Source organism: Pituophis catenifer, unplaced genomic scaffold, assembly GCF_029215685.1.
Source record: "Pituophis catenifer annectens isolate HBS135680 unplaced genomic scaffold, rPitCat1.0.hap2 SCAF_1, whole genome shotgun sequence".
In the NCBI taxonomy this organism is placed as follows: Eukaryota; Metazoa; Chordata; class Lepidosauria; order Squamata; family Colubridae; genus Pituophis; species Pituophis catenifer.
In genome coordinates this window covers 87,100,233-87,114,064 of record NW_027256881.1, presented here as the reverse complement: position 1 = coordinate 87,114,064, position 13,832 = coordinate 87,100,233, and the positions used below count along the sequence as shown (strand labels likewise).

The 13,832-nt window shown below is 39.1% G+C and overlaps 1 long non-coding RNA gene across 1 annotated transcript; it reads right to left on the bottom strand.

Annotated features, from left to right (window-relative positions):
- Positions 1–189: 189 nt before the first annotated feature.
- On the bottom strand, positions 190–13,413 carry LOC139322963 (uncharacterized). Its single transcript, XR_011600925.1, has 3 exons — positions 13,250–13,413; positions 1,141–1,219; positions 190–557 (listed from the first exon to the last, which is right to left on the bottom strand). It is a non-coding gene; the product is annotated as an uncharacterized lncRNA (long non-coding RNA).
- Between the last annotated feature and the right edge of the window lie 419 nt (positions 13,414–13,832).

Sequence of the window (13,832 nt, the reverse complement as noted above, 5' to 3'; positions counted from 1 at the left end):
AGAGAAATGTGTCATTAGTGTGTTATTTTTCACTTAGTTATAAAGTGACCAAGACAAAGTGTTTTGTCTTTTATTATTACAATAATTTCTCTAGCTATCAGCAAATCAGACATAGATTAAATTCTGAGGAAATACTCAAAAGGATATTTGGATATTTTCTTTGGCAGTATTTCATTGCTAAATGGGAGTCTTGCTGTTGAGAAATTGTACATCCAGTTTCACCTCCCACAAATTTGAGAATCTCAAAAGACCGTTTGTGTCTAATTCATATAATATTCCTTTTCTCAGGGTAAAGTTAGAGAAGTGGGAGGACAGTCCTTCTATTTCTCAGATTCCAGTTTCTCTATAATGTCTATTACTTGTTGATGATGCCCTTCTGGGAAATGGGTGTACCTTAAACAAACTGTGTAGATCACTTCAGAAAGCACTAAGTATTATCCAAACTGCTGTTAAGGCAAGTTCATTCCTTTTCTATTTGGTCGGTTTGAGAAAGAAGTGGAATAGGGTGTGAGAAATGCTCACCTGAACCCTCTCTGGCAGGCATCAGGGAATGAACACTTGAAAAATAGAATATGACATAAAATGAGAAGAACAGGAAGATTGCCTCATAGAGGACATGAACATGCAAAATTGGTAGAATTGTACAAGACTATCTCACAGAGGTCCATTCTTTTAGTTTTTTACAAGATGATTGAAGTGCACTTCTCATTATTATAATTCATCTAGGAAATTAGCAAATCAATTCTTTCTCCTCTTCCCTCTCCACTCCTACCCAATACTTGAGAATTAAAGACTGTTTAAATGGCAACAATGGTGTCATAATACATTTTGTTTTTTAGCTCTTATTCTATGCATTCTATTCTATTCTTTGCATGATTCTTTTGTGTCTAATTGATACAGTGGCTAGCTGGTCTTCCTTAAAAGTCCCTAAAGGGCTTCAAAGTAAAATACTTCATCAATAAATAAAAATGTGGGAATTATTTTTAGCCATTTCATTCTGTGAAAAAAATGCCTTTAATTAAATAAACATTTCATGTACACCAAGAAAATTTGGTATCAAAAATACATATTTTTGGTATTTACAATAAAATATTTCCAATTCTCGCTAGTGTTTGTTTCTTGAAGTGTGGAGTAGCTCACCTGAGCACTGGAATTCTTATTTTGTAAGGATCCTCTTTGCCAATTCTGTACATACTTGTATTAACTTCATCAAGAAGTACTGAAGCATTCCAAGAAAAAGAAAACATAATTTGTTATAGTGATGGTGGAGAATAGGAAAGCAATGGTACTTAATCTAAAATGTTGCTTTGATGCTTATGAAGGAATTTGATAACAGTATTTTCATCTCTGGAATGATTTACATATTAGTTTAAATAATGCATTCTGTGTTAGGAGTGATCTTATTAAAGTTATGATTCAAGATTAAGGACATTACTTACCACAAAAGAGAAGCAATTGCGCTTTCAATATGTCTTAAAATAGTTGGAAATGTTTTGGAAGTTTACAGTGTGAATTCTGGATAAACAAGGCAGATAAACAAGGAAGCAGTGCATCTGAAAAAAGGTATGTCTGATTTCAAAACAAGTTAATTTCCTATGGAAACTCATGTCTTTGAATTAACTGACACCTGGTTGACTAAAATGCTAGAGGTTTAAAGATGAAAGATTCTTCATTAAAGTTTATGTTCAAAGGACACATTTCTAAAATTTTAAGATCTTAATCATTTCTCATTCTTCAAAATAATTGTACAGTATATGGATTTTCTTATGATTTATGGTCGTTTCAATTTTACTTTAGAAAATAGATTAAAAAATCCCCAAAGAACAAAATTTCAGAAGTGTAATTATGGATTAATATGAAACATAAATTGAACCATAGCGCTGCCAAATACTACTTGAGAGGTTTATAGTGTAGGACCTCAAATGTTGACTTGGTGCAGGGAAGACTCAGATTCCATCCTTAATCAAGGAAGTTTACTGGGAAACAAAAATGATTTTCTCTCAACTCAACACACTTCAAAGAGCAGTTGTTTTGTGGAAAAATGGAAGTATTATGTATGCTGCCTTGAGGGCATGAAGAAAATGTTGGATATAATTCTAACAACAAACTGAGACTTGAGAACCAAATATAGTAAGCTGTAACAATATACCGTATTTTTCGGACTATAAGACGCACCTTAGTTTTTGGGGAGGAAAATAAGAAAAAAGCTGATTGGGGATGGATCAGCCTCCTGGAATACCCCCAATCAGCTGTTCTCAGAGGTGAACTTTAGCAACAGGTTCTTGGTTGTGAGCTCTATGCCTTGCTTTTTTTTCAGCCTCTGAAACTTGTCATAACTGAACAAATGTTATGACAAGTTGTAAGTCAAAGACTACCTGTACAGATGGTAGGTAAAAACATTTCCAAAAGTGAGCCTATTCACATTTTTAACATTTGCATTATTAAAGAGTCAAGCTAATATAACAGACAGGAAAGGAGGTTTAGCCCTTGGTCCCCATCTTGATCGAAATCCAGACTGCCCTCTTTTCTCCCCTTGCAAATAACAGCAATGTTTCTGATTAAATTAAGAAGGTGGTGTGGTCAAAGTTACTTAACATTTTAATAAATCTGGATGAATTTACAGCCCAATTTTTATCAGTCACAGCTCATCAAATTAAGCAAAACTGGCTTTACAAGTTAAACCAAAATTAAAACTGGTGTGGAAATCCATTTTCATCTAGTTGTCTATGGAGATTCTCAATCATCCAGGTCATGGTTGTCTCAAAAGTGCTTTTATCAAGAGGCAACTGGACTTTTTCATTTTTCTTTGAAGACATTTCGCTTCTCAGGAATATCTGAAAATGTTTTGATTCGCAGGAACATCTGAAAAGCTCAGGAGGATCTTCAACCAACCTAACATATGTGCACACTTTAAACTGCAGAATACACTAAGGCAGAAGCTTGTCCACTGCAAGGATAAACACCCAGACACAAACTGAGCAACATGGTATATGCCGTACAATGCAGTGAGTCTTGTGCAGATCTGTACATTGGAGAAACAAACTACTTCATGAACGCATGGCACAACACAGGAGAACAAACCTATCAAGACAAGATTCAGCAGTCCATCTGCATTTAAAAGACAAAGGCCACTCTTTTGAAGACAGCAAAGTCCACATTCTGGACAGACAGGACCGCTGGTTTGGAAGACGGCTCAAAGTGGCTATCTATGTCAAAATTGAACAACCCACTCTCAACAGAGGGGGAGGGATACAATATCATCTATATCCAGGTCCAAGAAGGCTCCATTTGCACTACTGAGTTTATCAATTTATTTAAGGTTGTAGAAAAAATGCTATTAAAAGTAAAAAAAAAAAAAATTGGCCACGTCTACCCAGTCACATTACCACCACCCCCACCAAGCCACGCCCACAGAACCGGTAGTAACAAATTTTACATTTCACCACTGATGAGAAGCAAAATGTCTTCAAAGAAAAACCAGAAAGTCCAGTTAATTGGAAAATCTTGAAAAAGCACCTTTGGGACATTCTCATCTAGTGCTATGAAAAATATTTCAGCAAATATTTTACTGAAAATACAGCAATGAGTTGGAATACAAATCAAAGCCCAGAAATGAAACCAAGAGTTGTTTTCCAGGCATATTTTAGCATTAAAATACCCTAAGAAAAACTGTCAATTTAAGGATTTTGGAAAAGTCTTGTCTACACAAACTACATATATCTGCCAGCATTGGCCCTCGTCACACATTTAGAATAAAGTAACATGTTGCAAATGGGGCTATTTCTGAAGACTTCTCATAACCTGAACCTGATAGAAAAGGTGTCTATTAACAGATGGGAGCAACAACTGCAATATAACCAGTGGTAGCTCAAGGCAGGGGTGAAATCCAGCAGGTTCTGGAGAACCGGTAGCGGAAATTTTGAGTAGTTCGGAGAACTGGCAAATACCACCTCTGGCTGGTTCCAGAGTGGGGTGGGAATGGGAATTTTGCAGTATCTTTCCCCTGGAGTGGGGTGGGAATGGAGATTTTGCAATATCCTTCCCCTGCCATGCCCACCAAGCCACGCCCACAGAACAGTAGTAAAAAAAAATTGAATTTCACCACTGGCTCAAGGGCATACGGAACCCTAGGCCACACTGACTGGGGTGCCACCTTGTACTGATTTGCATTTGTAGACTGATTCAGCAGCCTAGTGCCCACTCTGCCTTAGCTTAAAGCTAGCACTGAATATAGCACCAATTCTTTAGTTGTTGCATTAACTATCAAACAAACATCTGATTCAAGGAATGAGATGTTACAATTGGTTTTAAGTCTAGGGCTTGGCTCTGGGATACCTTATGGTCCATCTTTTTCCAAGGGGATCTGCCTAGCCTCTGTAAACAAGAAGGGACGGGGTACTTATAGCCTTGCCAGGTCCAGAGATCAAAGGCATAAGACGACAAAGGCAGATTAATTTTTTTAAAGTGGCTCCTGCCATGGAACACTTTGCCCTCAAGAGGTCTGCCAGGTACTCTCTTTATTTGCTTTTCACAGAGGCTTGAAAAGAGTTCTGTGGCACCAGGCATCTGGCAGTGGGCATTTAATATTATGACTGTATGGCATTGGGCTATTATTTTTATTGCACTGACATTTAATACACATGTAGATATATACTCTCTCACACATCTTTATATATAAAGCTATTACACCTGCAAACATAGGCTTTTAATTTTATTGTAAACTGCTCTGAGTTTAGGGAGTTGGGCAGGACATAAATTCATATAAACTAACCAATTTCCATCCAGGAGCCGGATCACTTGCTGAATAAAGAAAGAAAACCAAATAGAAAAGACAAAGGCTTTTCAATCACTACAAATTCCCACCACAAATAATACAGATAAATAAAATTCATAGGATTAGGGAGAAAAAGCCTTAAGTCTCCTTTATATACATGAAAATTTCATTCCTTACCCCTATCTATGTATAAACCCCTGTTGTGATCTTTTAATATAAATATTTAAGAAATTATTCAGCAACAGATACAAAGCTTTGACTCTGCATGGGGCCCCCTAAATTTGTAGGCATTTCCCATATAACCAGTTTGAAGGGATTTTTACAGGTTGTTCTAGAGCTTTTTTCTTCCAATAATTCAGAATTATGTACGTCTGTGTTGAGTCACAGAGTGTTATTCTGAATGAACAACAGTGCTTAGTTCTAGAGGAGAAACCCATGTATTGGCTTTATGTGGGCAGTGGACTTGGATACAGCACTAAAGCAGCACAACTGCAGGAGAAAATCATAGGTTTGTTGTAAAAGATTGATGTGAAAACATAGTAAATGCATTATAAAGACTAATGAAGAGTATAATGATCTGTAATCCATACATAACCCTACTGATAAAAAGATTTAGTTCACATGCTATTCAGAACAGCAGATATATCCTTTGAATTAAAAATAATAATAATATAAATTAAAATTAGACAGTACAAACAATAAATAAAGAGATAAACAGACTTTCCCGATTTCAGGATATAATCCTTCAGAGCTGTGTATTTATAAGCTTCATTATAATGGCATTTTGGAAGGTGCCTGGGCTAGCAGACAGAAATTAAGTAAAAAAAAAACCTGAGAGGGTAAAAGAGGCATGTATTTGCAAGAGAAAATGGATAATGGTACTCTACTAGGTAAGGCAAATAACAATGTTTAAGCACAATGCCAATTTCTAATTTTCCTTGAGTTCATGAAATGGGACATAATTGCCCTGGTTTTAGTATCCCTTAAAAAATAAAGTAAGCCTGTATTACTTTATCATAACACAACAATCATTTTCTCTTGCAATTTTCTTTTGGAAGAATCAGAATAAAAGCTTAATGGTAGTTCTCCCCAGATCTAGAAATTTGGAGAATTGTCCCAAGTGTTGCAGAAAGAAACCTCTGAATCAGGGGTGAGCAGCAGGTTCTAACAGGCTCTGGAGAACCGGTAGTGGAAATTTTGAGTAGTTCAGAGAACCGGCAAATACCACCTCTGGCTGGCCCAAGTGGGGTGGGAATGGACATTTTGCAATATCCTTCCCCCGCCATGCCCACCCCTGCTCTGAATAGAAGGGATTTGGATTTTTTTGTTCTTAGAAAATGGAATTAGGACATAAATAACTCTGGATTTGCAAACTGTGGTACATGTCATTTGGGAATTCAATCTTTGTGATTTGCAAAACAGAGTTTACTAACATGAACCCTTCTTTTAAATAGTGCCATACCATAAGGTGTGCCTTTTTGATTTGTGGCCTCTGGAGTGCCCCTCCACCCCAAGCTGCTGAAATTCAATTGGTCCTGACTTGTTGGCCTTTAGAAAGACCTTGGAACCGGGATAGGTAAGTTCCTGTTGGGAAGAGTATAATTGAGAGCCAGGTTGCCCATTATTATTATTAGTTGTTGACTTTTTTTACCCTGCTTGTTTCCTGTTGGGTGGGCAACCATACAAATTATTTAATATTAAATAAATAATCAAGCAAGCTCCCGTCTATCTGTGGTCCAAAAGAATTATGACTTAGCATGATTCTTTTGGACCACAAATGGATGAGAGCTTGCTTATTTATTTCTTTATTTAATATTAAAATAAGTGTCTATATGGTCCATCAATTTCCTTCAGCAAAGGCAAGTTCACGTTTTCCTCCTGTTACTATATCTTAGGAAAAGAAATTGTAACATCGCTCCTGAATAGCATAGATCCTCTGATGGTGATGAGAAACAAATTGAAATCCACACAGGCAATATTAGGCCAAATGAAGGTATACAAAATCATTCCATGTTTTTGAGTTTCAAGAACTCTTCAAGGATTTTTTAAAAATTGACCCCTGGTGGCGCAGCAGACTAAAGCAGACTAAAGCACTGTTATTAACATCAGCTGCTTGCAATTATTGCAAGTTCAAATCTCACCAGGGTCAAGGTTGACTCAGCCTTCCATCCTTTCTAAGGTAGGTAAAATGAGGACCCGGATTGTAGGGGCAATGAGCTGACTTTGTATAATATATACAAAAGTATGAAGGCTATTGCTTAACGCATTGTAAGCTGCCCTGAGTCTCCGGAGAAGGGCGGCATATAAATAAAAAAATAAATAAAATACAATTGATAAAGAGTTTTATTTGCTATTCTTCCTTTGACGTATATTCTGAAGTAGATACTGTCATATTCTTATAGAGAGACCAAATAAAATAATTGCTTTTTTTTTAATTTTAATTTGATTTATATGCCGCCCTTCTCCGGAGACTCAGGGCGGCTTACAATGTGCTCAGCAATAGCCTTCATCCTTTTGTATATTTATACAAAGTCAGCTAATTGCCCCCACAACTGGGTCCTCAATTTACCTACCTTAGAAAGGATGGAAGGCTGAGTCAACCTTGAGCCTTGGCGAGATTCGAACCTGCACTAATTGCAGGCAGCTGGTCTTAATAACCAGCTTAATAACCAGCTTAATAACAGGGTGCCTTAGACCAGGGTGTACTACCAAGGCTGCTTAACATTTGTTGTTAGTATTGTTATTATATTTTAGCATTAGCATTAGATTTTCTGCCATGGTGAACTCAAGCCTGGACGAGAAAGGAGGAAATTTGGGCATTGTCCCTGTAAAAATTATAATTGCTACAAAAACAGCAATAACAATCTCTGTTGTTATTATACAGTAGAAAGATTTTTTTTTTTTTTTAATTTGATTTATATGCCGCCCTTCTCCGGAGACTCAGGGCGGCTTACAATGCTTTAAGCAATAGCCTTCATTCTTTTGTATATTTTATACAAAGTCAGCTTATTGCCCCCACAAACTGGGTCCTCATTTCACCTACCTTAGAAAGGATGGAAGGCTGAGTCAACCTTGAGCCTTGGAGAGATTCGAACCAGCAGAAATTGCAGGCAGCTGTGTTAATAACAGGGTGCACTAAACCCTTGTACTATCAAGGCTCTTTAATTTAAACACAAAAGCAAGGAAACACAATACACCAGTGGTGGAAGTCAATTTTTTTTTACTACCAGTTCTGTGGGTGTGGCTTGGTGGGCATGGCAAGGGAAGGATACTTCAAAATCTCCATTCCCACTCCACTCCAGGGGAAGGATATTGCAAAATCTCCATTCCCACCCCACTCCTGGGGGAAGGATATTGCAAAATCTCCATTCCCACCCCACTCTGGGGCCAGCCAGAGGAGGTATTTGCAGTACTCTGAACTACTCATAATTTCCGCTACTGGTTCTCCAGAACCTGCCAGAACCAGCTGAATAGCACCCCTACAATACACCCATTCCTTGTTTAGTGACTATCTTGTTTAGAGACCATTTGCAAATACATCTGTAATAAAAACCTCACTTTCTGACCAATGCATAAATTTACAACTAAGTTTGTATGCTTGACCATAACACATTTCAGAGTGAAAGTAATACTGGAACAGCTGATGGAAGACATCATCTGAATGAGATTTTAGGAACCACTATCTTCCCAGTATCTCTCTCTCTGTGTTGTGGCCCCGCACTCTGTCAGGTATAAACTTAGCAACTATTTTGCTTAATGACCTTGTTGTTGGAAAGGGAACTAGGTAACTAAACAAGGAATGGGTCTACAGCAGGGGTGTCAAACTGGGGGCCCGCGGGCCATGCCCATCCCGGCTCCACAAAGGCAAAAAAGTCACAATATATCATGTGACGCAATCGAGTTTGACACCCATGGTCTACAGCTTTGGGAGATAATAGCCTTTCCTTCACTGGTTCCATCTAGATTTAAAGGCTGGATGGCAACTCTGTCTGGGAAACTCGAGTCACAGAATCTGCACAGGGCAGCGGATTTGACCAGAAGATTTTCAAGATTCCTTCCAATCCCTTCATTTTGTGATTCTATGGAATCTACTTGATAACAAAGTAAAAATTGGAGAGGCAGTTTTCTCTCTGGTTACCAGAGGGGACCAATCCTTGCTTTTCTTGCTATTATGTTCTTCCTTAGAAGCTGGGATAGAGTTTCTCAATAGTACTTTTCTCCTGGCTGAGGGATAAGGCTTTTCTTCAAGCTCTCTGCTCTATCTCTGACTAATGGTTGAGAGACAGTAATCACAGAAATACAGATGTTGGGAGTCCAGAGAGATAATCTAGTTTAATTTCCAATCCCATGGTATGTATACATCTGTATTAAGAGGTCGAGAATGTGATTACCAGTCAAATTCAACAACTGCTCCCTTCATCAATTGCCTACAACAGCAACAAAGCAGTGCTTGAATGAATTGTAATGCCATTCTGCTTCTTTTCAGATAGGCATTGCAAAGTCTGCCTTGAAATTTTCATTTCCTTTTTTCATGTCCTTTGAAATTATTTTCTCCTATTCCAGGGGTGTCAAACTCGTGACATGTTGGCACCACGTGACGTATCACACCTTTTTTCCCTTCGCTAAAATGGGGGTGGCCATGGCCAGTGCGTGATGCATCCAGCCTGTGGGCCACAAGTTTGACAAGTCTGTGGGCCACAAGTCTGTCCTATTCCAATAAACATTGCAGCAAATATTTCCTTTGCTCTTGTTTAGCTATCTCACTGCTTCATTCAGTGCTCATTCCAGGTGTGACAGCGATTAAAAAGTAACTTTACGACCAGTATTAGCAATTACCAACTTTGCAGATCTGTAAAGCAAAGGAAGCTGGAGTAAGATCGTAAGTGTTTTGCTTAACAACCAAGTTGTGGTCGGTAAATGAGGACTACATATAATAGGCTTGAAAGTTGCATTAGCAAAAAAATATTTAAGACGATTCTTACATGAATTGTCAGAATGGAGCACTTTAATATTTGTGTGTGTTTTTCAAAAAAGCTACAATATTAATCAGATGTCTTATAGTTTTTAAGCAAACTAGTGAGCTTTTTAAAAGTTGAATTAGAAAGATAGGTAAAAGAATTTAAACCTGCCACAATATTAAATACATCTTCAATATTAAATACATTTTCTTTGCATATGTACTAACTAGATCAAGAAACTGCAAAGAGGTTGGGAATATAACTCAAGAAATCTTTAAGAAATGGTCCCAGGTCAGATCAGAAATGACTTCCATTGTGGAAATAGAGCTAATTAAGAGATCGGTTAATTAACTGAATAATCTAATGACTCCTAACATGAAATATGATTTTTATCAGAGAAAAAGCCACCCCAGATTAAATACATCACATATTTGTAGTGAAATTTTCATTCTTATATATGGGAATAAATCACAAAAAACTTAATGAGGCTGAGTTTTTATTGCATTCTAAATGATTGCACCTGTTGATAATATGTATAGAATTTTGGCAGGCTTCTGACAATATGTCAACATACTAAAATCTCCTCTGGTCTTAATTTATTGCTTGAGCAACTAGAACTTTCCCCCTTCTGAGAAGCAACTTTTCTTGAACTTGCAGTGTGAAAATACAGACAGTCCTTGACTTACAACTACAATTGAGACCAGAATTTCCATCACTAAGGTGTTAAGTGAATCGTACCCAATTTTACAAATTTTTTTGCCAAGATTGTCATGCAAATCATTGCAATTATTAAGTGAATCACACAACTGTTAAACAAATCCGGCTTCCCCTATTGACTTTGCTGGTTGGGAATGAACTGGGAAGGTTGCAAATGGTGATCCCATGATCCCAGGATGGTGCAACCATTGTAAATACATGCCAATTGCCAAGTGCCCAAATTTTGTTCACGTGGTCATCAGGATGCTGTGATAGTTGTAAGTATGGAACCTGTTGTAAATCTCTTTCTTCAGTGCCATTGTAATTTCAAATGGTCACTAAATGAATGGTTCCAAGTCAAGGACTGCCCATAGTAACAGATATGAAATAAACTGGATATATTTCTTGATAAACTTTGAAACTGACCATGTACATCCATAAATGAATCTTAAATTAACTATAAAAAAAAGCAAACTGATTTCCTGCCATCTTTGTCAAATAATAACAACAAAGCTCCCAGTCTGAATTGAAATTGCTTGATGAAAAGCAAAAGATTAAGGTTTGTAAAACTAGCCAGATAAACACAGGATTTGGAGCTCTTATATAAACGTATTCTCTAATTAGACATCAGAAACAGATGGTTTATTCAACATTGTGGGCTGCTGCCCTGCATTCAGATAGATATTTTGGTTACATCACATGTTATATCTTGATGCATTCCCCCTTTGAGATGTTTTTCTTTATGTTTGTTTGTTAATCTGCTTCTACATAATTTTTTTCTTTTTGTTTTTTTTGTACACCACCCAGAGTCTCTTTGTGGGAGAGGGGGAGCTATGTAAACTTGATAAATACATAGGTACGTCAGTAGCTAGATGATAGATAGCAATAGCACTTAAAATTTATATACCACTTCACAGTGCTTTTACAACCTTCTCTAAGTGGTTTACAGAGTCAGCATATTGTCCCCAACAATCTGGGTCCTCATTTTACCGACCTCCGAAGGATGGAAGGCTGAATCAACCTTGAGCCTGGTGAGATTTGAACTGCCAAATTGGAGGCAGTCAGCAGAAGTAGCCTGCAGTACTACATTCTAACTTCTGTGCCACCTGGGCTCCTCGGCTTGGATAGGTAGGCTGTAGATATTTTAGTTTGAACCGCAAAGTGATATTCAAGACTTCATAGCTGCTGGCAGAAGAGCTGATGAACTGCACCCACTCACTGAATACTGAAATATCAGCTTACTATACAGGCAATCCTTGATTTATAATTAACTGAACTCTCAATTACAGTTGCAAGTTATCACATGACTATATCTGATTTTATGAGCTTTTTTGCAGCAGTTATTAAGTGAATGTTGCAGTCATTTAGTGAACCCATTCGTCTCTATGGGGCATTTTTTTGTTAAAAACTGGAAATAAATGCTGGTTTCTGGCAAAAATGTTTTAAATCATGGACATCTGATTGCAGGTTGCTGCAAATGCCGTAAATATGGGTCAGGTTTTTGACTGCCCAAAATGGGCGCCCAAAATGTTATTGTGGGGGAGATGGCTGCTGGAACTTTGAATCTGGGTCTAAAGCAGGGGTGAAATTCACTTACCTTGCCTACTGGTTTGCAAATGTGTGTGCGCCATGTGCGCGCTTGCTTCGCTCGTGCCGTCCACACATGCACAAAGCCTTCTGCGCACAGAGGCTTAAAATGTCACAAAAAGGCGACATCATGAAATCTATGTGGGTGGGCGGAGCCTCCCGCAGCCGCCGCTAACGGTTCACCCGAGCCATATCGAACCAGCTCAATTTCACCCCAGTCCGAAGTACCTTTTTCTGGAGTCGACCATAACTTTGAACTATCTCTAAGTGACTGGTGTAAGTCAAGGACTACATGTACCGGTATATTGGATTGGAAGAGTGCCAATCCAACTATGGCGTTTTCTTTCAAAAAGAAATATAAAACACAACTCAACACTGCATGTCTGGAAAAGTTTAAACACAGTAAGAAGTTACATCTCCACTGAAATTTCAAAGCCATATCGAAATAATATTGAGAAATAAGACCGGGACAACATTGTTATTTCAGGGCCAAACCTGCAGCTCTTTTTCAAAAGGGACAAACTCAAGTCAGGTCTTGTAAAGATTGTGCTTTATTGTGGAAAAACATTTTAATCCATTCTTTGCATGAAGAAACAGGCTTGGTTGTTACTTTCTCCCCAACCCCACCCACAGCTGCCAAACCATCACCAAATGGCCCAACGGCGATTGGCAGGTTGAAATCTGGCACTGTTAATAAGATGCACATTTAAGATCGATTTCCAAGTAAGGCTGCAATCACATGGTATAATAATCATAATAACCATATTAACAATATACAGTAATCCATCAATTGGAAAATATACTTTCAATCCTTAAACTCCTATGCACATTTTATTTGAAAGTGATTTAATTAACACTCCATTGGATTACTCCACGTAGTCCATTTCTTTCGGTTTCTATCTTTTCGCCATGGTCTTTCCCTTCATTTACTGGGTCCGTTTCCCTTGGCAAACGTTTTGGGGTGGAACTCCAAAGGAATTCTCCTAGTCTGAACTTGTTGTGTATCGAGATATGCCGTATGACCAGCGTTTACCTGCCTAACCTACCTGCCTCTCACTCGCACATAAACAGTACAGAGAGATCTGGTCGAACTGCACTCACCTTCCGGCCTAACCCAACGCGCTTCACCTTATGTCACGGCGAGAGAAAGGAAACGTCCACTCTGAGAGATTAGCCGCTAATCGGATTAGGAGTTCTTACCCAAGCTCCCTTCCCTTGCTTTATCCCTGCGTACCGGGCTTGGAGGAAATCCAATCGCCGTTGTAAACAACAAGCTCCGGGAAAGGAAAAGGCGGCTTTCTTAAATCCGAAGGCGAGGCTTAAGCGCCTCCTCGCTGTTGTCGCAAGTCCAGCCTCTGAGCCGTGCCTTCCTCCTCCCTTCCTTTCACTTGCTCTTTGCTTAGCACTGTCGCCAAGGCCTGGCAGGCGAGAGAGAGAGAGAGAGAGAAGGGGTGGGTGGAGGAGGAAGCGGGCGGGGAGCCCAGCATTGCCCAGGGAGCAGCAGAATCAAAACAAGCGAGACACGCCTTTTCCCTGGCTTGCATTTCTTCCGCGGCGAGGCGTCTGTGGACGCGCGCCCGCGCGTGTGAGTGTGTGTGTGAGTGTGCGTGCATGCGACAGGGCCGCGGTGCGTGAGCGAAGGACGAGTGTGCTGCTCCGCCTGACAATGGAGCTGCAATAGGCGGGGGTAGCAGCAGCAGCAGCAACAACCAGAGGCAGCAGCACTGCCACCAAGAGCCTCCGCCGCCGCCTCCTCAGCCTTCCCGCTGCGACCCGCTCCTCCTCCTCCTCCTCCTCTCCTCCTCCTCCTCCCTTGG